This window comes from Anabrus simplex, chromosome 1 (genome assembly GCF_040414725.1).
Source record: "Anabrus simplex isolate iqAnaSimp1 chromosome 1, ASM4041472v1, whole genome shotgun sequence".
Classification (NCBI taxonomy): Eukaryota; Metazoa; Arthropoda; class Insecta; order Orthoptera; family Tettigoniidae; genus Anabrus; species Anabrus simplex.
Genome location: NC_090265.1, coordinates 696895354 through 696909717, shown reverse-complemented (window position 1 = coordinate 696909717; position 14364 = coordinate 696895354).

The window sequence follows — 14364 nt, the reverse complement described above, 5'->3', positions numbered from 1 at the left end:
TTCCTCTTAAAACAATAATCACCACCACCATAGTGCTTTTGTTTGCTGTGTTGTTGATTCAAGTTGGTAGTTTTTGCAACAATAGTGCTGGTGATTGTTGTCTGGATTATTCCCTTGGAAACCATGGTACTGTTGTTTGTTGTGTGAATGTTTCTGGTTAGACTCGTGGCTTCCATGGCACTGGTGTTTGTTGTCTGGATGATTCTGTGTAGTTTGGTGGCAACCATAGTGCTGGTGTTTGTTGTCTGCTTCATTCTGTGTAGTCTGGTGGCAACAATAGTGCTGGTGTTTGTTGTCTGGATGATTCTGTGTAGTTTGGTGGCAACAATAGTGCTGGTGCTTGTTGTCTGGATAATGCTTGGTAGTCTGGTGGCAACCATAGTGCTGGTGTTTGTTGTCTGGATAATGCTGGGTAGTCTGGTGGCAGCTATATTGCTGGTGTTTGTTGTCTGCTTGATTCTGGGTAGTCTGGTGGCAACCATAGTGCTGGTGTTTGTTGTCTGGTTGAATCTGGGTAGCCTGGTGGCAACAATAGTGCTGGTGCTTGTTGTCTGGATAATGCTGGGTAGTCTGGTGGCAGCTATATTGCTGGTGTTTGTTGCCTTGGTAATGCTGTGTACGCAACCATATTTCCGGTGTTTGTTGTCTCGTTGACGCCGGGTAGGCTCCTTCCCCCTTTAGGTGGGGGCGGTAGAATAACACCCACGGAATACCTTGCCTGTCGGAAGAGGCGACTAAAAGGGGCCCTAGGGGCTCTGATCATTGGAGCGAGAATTGGCAACCAAGGGGCCCTTAGCTGAGTCCTGGTATTGCTTCCACTTACTTGTGCCAGGCTCCTCACTTCAATTATCCATTCCGACATCCCTTGGTCAACTCTTGTTCTTTTCCGACCCCGACTCTATTAGGTTTGCGAGGGCTAGGGTGTGTTTCACCTTCACGCGTTTCGTAGCCCTTCTCTTCCTTTGGCCGATATCTTCATTTTTCGAGCTGTCGGATCCCTTCCATTTTTCCCTCTGATTAATATTATACAGAGGATGGTTGCCCAGTTGTACTTCCCCTTAAAACAATAATAACCACCACAACGGGGCCCCTCCTGTAATTATTTCACTTACTTGTGCAAGTCTCCTCAATTTCATCCCCCTGTGGGTGGGGTTTGGTAGAATAACACCCACGGTATCCCCTGCCTGTCGTAAGAGGCGACTAAAAGGGGCTCCAAGGGCTCTAATCTTTGGAGCGTGGGTTGGCGACCACGGGGCCTTCAGCTGAGTCCTGGCTTTGCTTCCACTTACTTGTGCCAGGCTCCTCTCTTTCATCTATCCTATCCGACCTCCCTTGGTCAACTCTTGTTCTTTTCCGACCCCGACGCTATTAGGTTTGCGAGGGCTAGGGAGTCTTTCATTTTCACGCCCTTCATGGCTCTTGTCTTTCTTTGACCGATATCTTCATATTTCGAAGTGTCGGATCCCTTCTATATTTCCCTCTGATTAGTGTTTAATAGAGGATGGTTGCCTATTTGTACTTCCTCTTAAAACAACAATCACCAACACCACCACCCCAGGGGCTCTGAAATTTGGAGCGTGGGTTGGCGACTTCGAGGCCATTAGCTGAGTCCTGGCATTGCTTCCACTTACTTGTGCCAGGCTCCTCACTTTCATCTATCCTATCCGACCTACCTTGATCAACTCTTGTTCTTTTCCGACCCCGACGCTATTAGGTTTGCGAGTACTAGGGGGTCTTTCATTTTCACGCCCTTCGTGGCGCTTGTCTTTCTTTGACCGATATCTGCATTTTTCGAAGTGTCGGATCCCTTCCATTTTTCCCTCTGATTAATGTTAGATAGAGGATGGTTGCCTAGTTGTACTTCCTCTTATAACAATAATCACCAACACCACCACTCTGTGTAGTCTGGTGGCAGCTATATTGCTGGTGTTTGTTGCCTTGGTAATGCTGTTTACGCAACCATATATCCGGTGTTTCTTGTCTCTTTGTCGCCGGGTAGGCTCCTTCCCGTGTAGGTGGGGGCGGTAGAATAACACCCACGGTATCCCCTGCCTGTCGTAAGAGGCGAGTAAAACGGGCCTCAGGGGCTCTGAACTTTGGAGCGTGGGGTGGAGACCACGGGGCCCTCAGCTGAGTCCTAGCATTGCTTCCACTTACTTGTGCCAGGATCCTCACTTTCTTCTATCCTATCCGACCTCCCTTGGTCAACGCTTGTTCCTTTCCGACCCCGACGCTATTAGGTTTGCGAGGGCTAGGGAGTCTTTCATTTTCACGCCCTTCGTGGCCCTTATCTTCCTTTGGCCGATAAATTCATTTTTCGAAGTGTCGGATCCCTTCCATATTTCCTTCTGATTAGTGTTATACAGAGGATGGTTGCCTAGTTGTACTTCCTCTTAAAACAATAATCACCACCACCCACTAATCTGGATGATACAGGAAATTCTGGTTTCAACCATGGTGCTGGTGTCGGTGGTCTGGATGATGCTTGGTATCCTCGTGGCAACCACATTGGTGGTGTTTGTCGCCTGGATAATGCTTGGTAGTCTGGTGACAACCATAGTGCAGGTGTTTGTTGTCTGGTTGATTGTCTGTAGTCTTGTGGCAACGGTAATGCTGTTGTTTGTTGTCTGGATGATGCTGGTTACGCTCGTGGTAACCGTAGTGTCCCCCTGTGGGTGGGGGCGGTAGAATAACACCCACGGTATTCCCTGCCTGTCGTAAGAGGCGACTAAAAGGGGCCCCAGGGGCTCTGAACTTTGGAGCGTGGGTTGGCGACCACGGGGCCCTCAGCTGAGTCCTGGCATGCTTCCACTTACTTGTGCCAGGCTCCTCACTTTCATCTATCCTATCCGACTACCCTTGGTCAACTCTTGTTCTTTTCAGACCCCGACGCTATTAGGTTTGCGAGGGCTAGGGAGTCTTTCATTTTCACGCCCTTCGTGGCCCTTGTCTTCCTTTGGCCGATATCTTCATTTTTCGAAGTGTCGGACCCCTTCCATTTCTTCTCTCTGATTAGTGTTAAATAGAGGATGGTTGCCTAGTTGTACTTCCTCTTAAAACAATAATCACCACCACCGTAACCGTAGTGCTGGTGTTTGTTGTCTGAATAATGCTGGGTTGTCCGGTGGCATCCATAGTACTGGTGTTTGTTTTCTGGATGATGCAGGGTAGCCTGGTGGCAACAATAGTACTGGTGTTTGTTGTCTGGATGATGCAGGGTAGCCTGGTGGGAACAATAGTACTGGTGTTTGTTGCCTGGTTGATGCTGGGTACGCACGTGGCAACCATAGTATTGGTGTTTGAGCCTGGATAATGCTGGGAATGAACGTGGCGACCTTAGTGCTGGTGTTGGTCGCCTGGATAATGCTTGGTAGTCTGGTGGCATCCGGTGTTTGTTGTCTGGATGATGCCGGGTAGCCTGGTGGCAACAACAGTACTGGTGTTTGTTGTCTGGTTGATTCTGTGTAGTCTGGTGGCAACCATAGTACTGGTGCTTGTTGTCTGGTTAATTCTGGGTAGTCTGGTGGCAACCATAGTTTTCCCCGCGTGGGTGGGGGCGGTAGTATAAAACCCACGGTAGCACCTGCCTTCAACCTGTGGGTGGGGGCGGTAGAATAACACCCACGGTTTCCCCTGCCTGTCGTAAGAGGCGACTAAAAGGGGCCCCAGGGGCTCTGAACTTTGGAGCGTGGTTTGGCGACCACGGGGCCCTCAGCTGAGTCCTGGCATTGCTTCCACTTACTTGTGCCAGGCTCCTCACTTTCATCTATCCTATCCGACCTACCTTGATCAACTCTTGTTCTTTTCCGACCCCGACGCTATTAGGTTTGCGAGTACTAGGGGGTCTTTCATTTTCACGCCCTTCGTGGCGCTTGTCTTTCTTTGACCGATATCTGCATTTTTCGAAGTGTCGGATCCCTTCCATTTTTCCCTCTGATTAATGTTAGATAGAGGATGGTTGCCTAGTTGTACTTCCTCTTATAACAATAATCACCACCACCACCACCCCAGGGGCTCCGAACTTTGGAGCGTGGGTTGGCGACCACGGGGCCCTCAGCTGAGCCCGCCCCAGTGGCTCTGAACTTTGGAGCGTGGGTTGGCGACCACGGGGCCCTCAGCTGAGTCCTGGCATTGCTTCCACTTACTTGTGCCTGGCTGCTCACTTTAATCTATCCTGTCCGACCTCCCTTGGTCAACTCTTGTTCTTTTCCGACCCCGACGCTATTAGGTTTGCGAGGGCTAGGGAGTTCTTCATTTTCACGCCCTTCGTGGCCCTTATCTTCCTTTGGCCGATATCTTCATTTTTCGAAGTGTCGGATCCCTTCCCTTTTCCCTCTGATTAGTGTTATATAGAGGATGGTTTCCTAGTTGTACTTCCTCTTAAAACAATAATCACCACCACCACCTCACTTTTATCTTACCTATACGACCTCCCTTGGTCAACTCTTGTTCTTTTCCGACGCCGACGCTATTAGGTTGGCGAGGACTAGTGAGTCTTTCATCTTCATGCGCTTCGCGGCCCTTGTCTTCCTTTCACCGATATCTTCATTTTTCATATGTCGGATCTCTCCATTTTTTACTCTGATTAGTGTTATATAGAGGATGGTTGCCTAGTTGTTCTTCTCTAAGTGAGTAATCAGCAACAGCACCGCCGCCGCAAATATACTTCTGGTGTTCGTTTTTGGTTGTAGCTTTTTTTGCACGTGGCAACCATAGTGCTTTTGTTTGCTGTGTGGTTGATTCTGGGTGGTAGTTTAGGCAACAATAGTGCTGGTGATTGTTGTCTGGATTATTCCCTTGGAAACTATGATACTGTTGTTTGTTGTGTGGATATTTCTGGGTAGACTGGTGGCTTCCATGGCACTGGTGTTTGTTGTCTGGATGATTCTGTGTAGTTTGGTGGCAACCATAGTGCTGGTGTTTGTTGTCTGCTTGATTCTGTGTAGTCTGTCCCACTGTAGGTGGGGGCAGTAGAATAACACCCACGGTATCCCTTGCCTGTCGTAAGAGGCGACTAAAAGGGGCTCCAAGGGCTCTGAACTTAGGAGCGTGGGTTGGCGACCACGGGGCCCTCAGCTGAATTCTGGCACTGCTTCCACTTACTTGTGCCAGGCTCCTCACTTTTATCTATCCTATCCGACCTCCCTTGGTCAACTCTTTTCCTTTTCCGACCCAGACGCTATTAGGTTTGCGAGGGCTAAGAAGTCTTTAACTTTCACGCCCATCGTGGTCCTTGTCTTCTTTTGGCCGATATCTTCATTTTTGGAAGTGTCCGCCCCCTTCTATTTTTATCTCTGATTAGTGTTATATAGAGGATGGTTGCCTAGTGTACTTCCTCTGAAAACAATAATCACCACCACCTTCGTGGCCCTTGTCTTCTTTTGGCCGATACCTTCATTTTTCGAAGTGTCGGACCCCTTCCATATTTTCCCTCTGATTAGTGTTATATAGAGGATGGTTGCCTAGTTGTACTTCCTCTTAAAACAATAATCACCACCACTGTTCGGTTAAAAAATACAGAGAATGCTTTGGTTAATCAACTTCTCTGAGTCCCTGCTCATGAATGCAAAGTTGTACTACTTCTTAAATCAATATTAGATGATATCTAAAAACACTTTCTATAAACAGAATGGTTTTGTGTCCATGGTGTCAGTCAACGAAGGTAGCGGCGTGGTCGGAGATTGTACTGGTGAGCTGAAACAAAACATATGTTTAGGTCCTTTATTGTTGCTGTATGCTCAAATAATTCAGGAATATTTATCAAAGGAAAATATTTTGATAGCCGCAATAACTTTTCAGTTAATATTTAAAAGGCCGAAACTGATATAACACGCCAGTGTTTTTTCAATATATAAACACAAATGATATCCTCCTGTGGGAGTGTTCCCCCTGAGGGTGGGGGCGGTAGAATAAAAATCACGTTAAACCCTGCCTGCCGTAATAGGAGACTAAGAGGGGCCTCAGGGGGCAGTGAACTTAGGAGCGTGGTATGGGGACCACGGGGCCCTCCCCCTGTGGATGGGAGCAGTAGAATAAAAGACACGGCATCACCTGCCTGTCGTAAGAGGCGACTAAAGGGTCCTAGGGTCTGTGAACTTTGGAGCGTGGGTTGGCGACCACGGGGCCCTCAGCTGAGTCCTGGCATTGTTTCTACTTACTTGTGCCAGGCTCCTCACTTTCAGCTATCCTATCCGACCTCTCTTGGTCAACTCTTGTTCTTTTCCGACCCCGACGCTATTAGGTTTGCGAGGGCTAGGGAGTCTTTCATTTTCACGCCCTTCATGGCTCTTGTCTTTCTTTGACCGATATCTTCATATTTCGAAGTGTCGGATCCCTTCTATATTTCCCTCTGATTAGTGTTTAATAGAGGATGGTTGCCTATTTGTACTTCCTCTTAAAACAACAATCACCAACACCACCACCCCAGGGGCTCTGAACTTTGGAGCGTGGGTTGGCGACTTCGAGGCCATTAGCTGAGTCCTGGCATTGCTTCCACTTACTTGTGCCAGGCTCCTCACTTTCAGCTATCCTATCCGACCTCTCTTGGTCAACTCTTGTTCTTTTCCGACCCCGACGCTATTAGGTTTGCGAGGGCTAGGGAGTCTTTCATTTTCACGCCCTTCATGGCTCTTGTCTTTCTTTGACCGATATCTTCATATTTCGAAGTGTCGTATCCCTTCCATTTTTCCCTCTGATTAATGTTAGATAGAGGATGGTTGCCTAGTTGTACTTCCTCTTATAACAATAATCACCAACACCACCACTCTGTGTAGTCTGGTGGCAGCTATATTGCTGGTGTTTGTTGCCTTGGTAATGCTGTGTACGCAACCATATATCCGGTGTTTCTTGTCTCTTTGACGCCGGGTAGGCTCCTTCCCGTGTAGGTGGGGGCGGTAGAATAACACCCACGGTATCCCCTGCCTGTCGTAAGAGGCGACTAAAACGGGCCTCAGGGGCTCTGAACTTTGGAGCGTGGGGTGGAGACCACGGGGCCCTCAGCTGAGTCCTAGCATTGCTTCCACTTACTTGTGCCAGGCTCCTCACTTTCTTCTATCCTATCCGACCTCCCTTGGTCAACGCTTGTTCCTTTCCGACCCCGACGCTATTATGTTTGCGAGGGCTAGGGAGTCTTTCATTTTCACGCCCTTCGTGGCCCTTATCTTCCTTTGGCCGATATCTTCATTTTTCGAAGTGTCGGATCCCTTCCATATTTCCTTCTGATTAGTGTTATACAGAGGATGGTTGCCTAGTTGTACTTCCTCTTAAAACAATAATCACCACCACCCACTAATCTGGATGATACAGGAAATTCTGGTTTCAACCATGGTGCTGGTGTCGGTGGTCTGGATGATGCTTGGTATCCTCGTGGCAACCACATTGGTGGTGTTTGTCGCCTGGATAATGCTTGGTAGTCTGGTGACAACCATAGTGCAGGTGTTTGTTGTCTGGTTGATTGTCTGTAGTCTTGTGGCAACGGTAATGCTGTTGTTTGTTGTCTGGATGATGCTGGTTACGCTCGTGGTAACCGTAGTGTCCCCCTGTGGGTGGGGGCGGTAGAATAACACCCACGGTATTCCCTGCCTGTCGTAAGAGGCGACTAAAAGGGGCCCCAGGGGCTCTGAACTTTGGAGCGTGGGTTGGCGACCACGGGGCCCTCAGCTGAGTCCTGGCATTGCTTCCACTTACTTGTGCCAGGCTCTTCACTTTCATCTATCCTATCCGACTACCCTTGGTCAACTCTTGTTCTTTTCAGACCCCGACGCTATTAGGTTTGCGAGGGCTAGGGAGTCTTTCATTTTCACGCCCTTCGTGGCCCTTGTCTTCCTTTGGCCGATATCTTCATTTTTCGAAGTGTCGGACCCCTTCCATTTCTTCTCTCTGATTAGTGTTAAATAGAGGATGGTTGCCTAGTTGTACTTCCTCTCAAAACAATAATCACCACCACCGTAACCGTAGTGCTGGTGTTTGTTGTCTGAATAATGCTGGGTTGTCCGGTGGCATCCATAGTACTGGTGTTTGTTTTCTGGATGATGCAGGGTGGCCTGGTGGCAACAATAGTACTGGTGTTTGTTGTCTGGATGATGCAGGGTAGCCTGGTGGGAACAATAGTACTGGTGTTTGTTGCCTGGTTGATGCTGGGTACGCACGTGGCAACCATAGTATTGGTGTTTGAGCCTGGATAATGCTGGGAATGAACGTGGCGACCTTAGTGCTGGTGTTGGTCGCCTGGATAATGCTTGGTAGTCTGGTGGCATCCGGTGTTTGTTGTCTGGATGATGCCGGGTAGCCTGGTGGCAACAACAGTACTGGTGTTTGTTGTCTGGTTGATTCTGTGTAGTCTGGTGACAACCATAGTACTGGTGCTTGTTGTCTGGTTGATTCTGGGTAGTCTGGTGGCAACCATAGTTTTCCCCGCGTGGGTGGGGGCGGTAGTATAAAACCCACGGTAGCACCTGCCTTCAACCTGTGGGTGGGCGCGGTAGAATAACACCCACGGTTTCCCCTGCCTGTCGTAAGAGGCGACTAAAAGGGGCCCCAGGGGCTCTGAACTTTGGAGCGTGGGTTGGCGACCACGGGGCCCTCAGCTGAGTCCTGGCATTGCTTCCACTTACTTGTGCCAGGCTCCTCAGTTTCATCTATCCTATCCGACCTCTCTTGGTCAACTCTTGTTCTTTTCCGACCCCGACGCTATTAGGTTTGCGAGGGCTAGGGAGTCTTTCATTTTCACGCCCTTCGTGGCCCTTGTCTTCCTTTGGCCGGTACCTTCATTTTTCGAAGTGTCGGACCCCTTCCATTTTTTCTCTCTGATTAGTGTTATATAGAGGATGGTTGCCTAGTTGTACTTCCTCTTAAAACAATAATCACCACCACCACCACCCCAGGGGCTCTGAACTTTGGAGCGTGGGTTGGCGACCACGGGGCCCTCAGCTGAGTCCGCCCCAGTGGCTCTGAACTTTGGAGCGTGGGTTGACGACCACGGGGCCCTCAGCTGAGTCCTGGCATTGCTTCCACTTACTTGTGCCTGGCTGCTCACTTTAATCTATCCTGTCCGACCTCCCTTGATCAACTCTTGTTCTTTTCCGACCCCGACGCTATTAGGTTTGCGAGGGCTAGGGAGTTCTTCATTTTCACGCCCTTCGTGGCCCTTATCTTCCTTTCGCCGATATCTTCATTTTTCGAAGTGTCGGATCCCTTCCCTTTTCCCTCTGATTAGTGTTATATAGAGGATGGTTTCCTAGTTGTACTTCCTCTTAAAACAATAATCACCACCACCACCTCACTTTTATCTTACCTATACGACCTCCCTTGGTCAACTCTTGTTCTTTTCCGACGCCGACGCTATTAGGTTGGCGAGGACTAGTGAGTCTTTCATCTTCATGCGCTTCGCGGCCCTTGTCTTCCTTTCACCGATATCTTCATTTTTCATATGTCGGATCTCTCCATTTTTTACTCTGATTAGTGTTATATAGAGGATGGTTGCCTAGTTGTTCTTCTCTAAGTGAGTAATCAGCAACAGCACCGCCGCCGCAAATATACTTCTGGTGTTCGTTTTTGGTTGTAGCTTGATTTGCACGTGGCAACCATTGTGCTTTTGTTTGCTGTGTGGTTTGTTTCTGGGTGGTAGTTTAGGCAACAATAGTGCTGGTGATTGTTGTCCGGATTATTCCCTTGGAAACCATGATAGTGTTGTTTGTTGTGTGGATATTTCTGGGTAGACTGGTGGCTTCCATGGCACTGGTGTTTGTTGTCTGGATGATTCTGTGTAGTTTGGTGGCAACCATAGTGCTGGTGTTTGTTGTCTGCTTGATTCTGTGTAGTCTGTCCCACTGTAGGTGGGGGCAGTAGAATAACACCCACGGTATCCCCTGCCTGTCGTAAGAGGCGACTAAAAGGGGCCCCATTGGCTCTGAACTTTGGAGCGTGGGCAGGCGATCACGGGGCCATTAGCTGAGTCCTGGCATTGCTTCCACTTACTTGTGCCAGGCTCCTCACTTTCATCGATCCTATCCGACCTCCCTTAGTCAAATCTTGTTCTTTTCCGACCCCGACGCTATTAGGTTTGCGAGGGCTAGGGAGTCTTCCATTTTCACGCCCTTCGTGGCCCTTGTCTTCCTTTGGCCGATATCTTCATTTATCGAAGTGTTGGATCCCTTCCATTTTTCCCTCTGATTAGTGTTATATAGAGGATGGTTGCCTAGTTGTACTTCCTCTGAAAACAATAATCACCACCACCACCATCTTGTTCTTTTCCGACCCCGACGCTATGAGGATTGCGAGGGCTAGGGAGTCTTTTATTTTCACGCCCCTCGAGGCCCTTGTCTTACTTTGGCCGATATCTTCATTTTTCGAAGTATCGGATCCCTTCCATTTTTTCTTCTGATTAGTGTTATATAGAGGATGGTTGCCTAGTTGTACCACCTCTTAAAACAATAATCACCACCACCACCTCAATTTTATCTTACCTATGCGACCTCTCTTGGTCAACTCTTGTTTTTTTCCGACCCCGACGCTATTAGGTTTGCGAGGGCTAGGGAGTCTTTCATTTTCACGCCCTTCGTGGCCCTTGTCTTCCTTTTGCCGATATCTTCATTTTTCGAAGTGTTGGATCCCTTCCATTTTTCCCTCTGATTCGTGTTATATAGAGGATGGTTGCCCAGTTGTACTTCCTCTTAAAACAATAATCACCACCACCACACTCTGAACTTTGGAACGTGGGTTGGTGACCATGGGGCCCCTAGCTGTGTCCTGGCCTGGCTTCCAATTACTCGTGCCTGGCTCCTCACTTTCATCTATCCTATCCGACCTCTCTTGGTCAACTCTTGTTCTCTTCTGACCCCGACGCCATTAGGTTTGCGAGCGCTAGGGAGTCTTTCATTTTCACGCCCTTCGTGGCCCTTGTCTTCCTTTGGTTGATATCTTCATTTTTCGAAGTGTCGGACCCCTTCCATTTTTCTCTCTGATTAGTGTTATATAGAGGATGGTTGCCCAGTTGTACTTCCTCTTAAAACAATAATCACCACCACCACCTGGCTCCTCACTTTCATATCTGACCTCCCATGGTCAGGCCCCAGGGGCTCTGAACTTTGGAGCGTGGGTTGGCGACCATGGGGCCCCTAGCTGACTGCTGGCATTGCTTCCACTTACTTGTGTCAGGCTCCTCACTTTCATCTATCCTATCCGACCTCCCTTGGTCAACTCTTGTTCTTTTCCGACCCTGACACTATTAGGTTTGCGAGGGCTAGGGGGTCTTTCATTTTCACGCCCTTCGTGGCCCATGTCTTCCTGTGGCCGATACCTTCATTTTTCGAAGTGTCGGACCCCTTCCATATTTCCCCTCTGATTAGTATTATATAGAGGATGGTTGCCTATTTGTACTTCCTCTTGAAACAATAATCACCACCACCACCACTTTCCGACCCCGACGCTATTAGGTTTGCGAGGGCTAGGGAGTCTTTCATTTTCACGCCCTTCGTGGCCCTTGTCTTCCTTTGACCGATATCTTCATTTTTGCAAGTGTCGGATCCCTTCTATTTTTATCTCCGATTAGTGTTATATAGAGGATGGTTGATTGGTTGTACTTCCTCTTAAAACAATAATCACCACCACCATAGTGTTTTTGTTTGCTGTGTTGTTGATTCAATGCGGTTGTCTTGGCAACAATAGTGCTGGTGATTGTTGTCTGGATTATTCCCTTGGAAACCATGGTACTGTTGTTTGTTGTGTGGATGTTTCTGGGTAGACTGGTGGCTTCCACGGCACTGGTGTTTGTTGTCTGGATGATTCTGTGTAGTTTGGTGGCAACAATAGTGCTGGTGTTTGTTGTCTGGATGATTCTGTGTAGTTTGGTGGCAACAATAGTGCTGGTGCTTGTTGTCTGGATAATGCTGGGTAGTTTGGTGGCAACAATAGTGCTGGTGCTTGTTGTCTGGATAATGCTGGGTAGTCTGGTGGCAGCTATATTGCTGGTGTTTGTTGTCTGGTTGATTCTGGGTACTCTGGTGGCAACCATAGTGCTGGTGTTTGTTGTCTAGTTGAATCTGGGTAGCCTGGTGGCAACAATAGTGCTGGTGCTTGTTGTCTGGATAATGCTGGGTAGTCTGGTGGCAGCTATATTGCTGGTGTTTGTTGCCTTGGTAATGCTGTGTACGCAACCATATTTCCGGTGTTTGTTGTCTCGTTGACGCCGGGTAGGCTCCTTCCCCCTGTAGGTGGGGGCGGTAGAATAACACCCACGGAATACCTTGCCTGTCGTAAGAGGCGACTAAAAGGGGCCCTACGGGCTCTGATCTTTGGAGCGAGAATTGGCAACCAAGGGGCCCTTAGCTGAGTCCTGGTATTGCTTCCACTTACTTGTGCCAGGCTCCTCACTTCAATTATCCATTCCGACATCCCTTGGTCAACTCTTGTTCTTTTCCGACCCCGACTCTATTAGGTTTGTGAGGGCTAGGGTGTGTTTCACCTTCACGCGTTTCGTAGCCCTTCTCTTCCTTTGGCCGATATCTTCATTTTTCGAGCTGTCGGATCCCTTCCATTTTTCCCTCTGATTAGTGTTATACAGAGGATGGTTGCCCAGTTGTACTTCCTCTTAAAACAATAATAACCACCACAACGGGGCCCTCCTGTAATTATTTCACTTACTTGTGCAAGTCTCCTCAATTTCATCCCCCTGTGGGTGGGGTTTGGTAGAATAACACGCTCGGTATACCCTGCCTGTCGTAAGAGGCGACTAAAAGGGGCTCCAAGGGCTCTGAACGTAGGAGCGTGGGTTGGCGACCACGGGGCCCTCAGCTGAATTCTGGCACTGCTTCCACTTACTTGTGCCAGGCTCCTCACTTTTATCTATCCTATCCGACCTCCCTTGGTCAACTCTTGTTCTTTTCCGACCTCGACGCTGTTAGGTTGCGAGGGCTAGGGAGTCTTTCCTTTTCACGCCCTTCGTGGCCCTTGTCTTCCTATGGCCGATATCTTCATTTTTCGAAGTGTCGGATCCCTTCCGTGTTTCCCTCTGATTAGTGTTAAATAGAGGATGGTTGCCTAGTTGTACTTCCTCTTAAAACAATTATCACCACCACCACGAGGTCCTCAGCTGAGTCCTGGCATTGTTTCCACTTACTTGTGCCAGGCTTCTCACTTTCATCTATCCTATCCGACCTCCCTTGGTCAACTCTTGTTCTTTTCCGACCTCGACGCTGTTAGGTTGCGAGGGCTAGGGAGTCTTTCGTTTTGACGCCCTTCATGGCACTTGTCTTCCTTTGGCCGATATCTTCATTTTTCGAAGTGTCGGACCCCTTCCAATTTCCCCCTGTGGGTGGGGGCGGTAGAATAACACCCACGGTATCCCCTGCCTGTCGTAAGAGGCGACTAAAAGGGGCCTCAGGGACTCTGAACTTTGGAGCGTGGGTTGGCGACCACGGGGCCCTCAGCTGAGTCCTGGCATAGCGTCCACTTACTTGTGCCAGGCTCCTCACTTTCATCTATCCTATCCGACCTCTCTTGGTCAACTCTTGTTCTTTTCCGACCCCGACGCTATTAGGTTTGCGAGGGCTAGGGAGTCTTTCATTTTCACGCCCTTCGTGGCCCTTGTCTTACTTTGACCGATATCTTCATTTTTCGAAGTGTCGCATCCCTTCCTTTTTTCCCTCTGATTAGTGTTATATAGAGGATGGTTGCCTAGTTGTACTTCCTCTTAAAACAATAATCACCACCACCACCTGAGTCCTGGCATTGCTTCCACTTTCTTGTGCCAGGCTCCTCACTTTTATCTATCCTATCCGACCTTCCTTGGTCAACTCTTGTTCTTTTCAGACCCCGACGCCATTAGGTTTGCGAGGGCTAGGGAGTCTTTCGTTTTGACGTCCTTCGTGGCCCTTGTCTTTCTTTGGCCGATATGTTCATTTTTCGAAGTGTCGGATCCCTTCCATTTTTTCCCTCTGATTAGTGCCCCAGGGGCTCTGAACTTTGGAGCGTGGGTTGGCGTACACGGGGCCCTCAGCTGAGTCCTGGCATTGCTTCCACTTATTTGTGCCAGGCTCCTCACTTTCATCTATCCTATCCGACCTCACTTGGTCAACACTTGTTCTTTTCCGTCCCCGACGCTATTAGGTTTGCGAGGGCTAGGGAGTCTTTCATTTTCACGCCCTTCGTGGCCCTTGTCTTTCTTTGACCGATGTCTTCATTTTTCGAAGTGTCGGATCCCTTCCATTTTTCCCTCTGATTAGTGTTATGTAGAGGATGGTTGCCTAGTTGTACTTCCTCTTAAAACAATAATCACCACCATTTCCGGTGTTTGTTGTCTCGTTGACGCCGGGTAGGCTCCTTCCCCCTGTAGGTGGGGGCGGTAGAATAACACTCACGGAATACCTT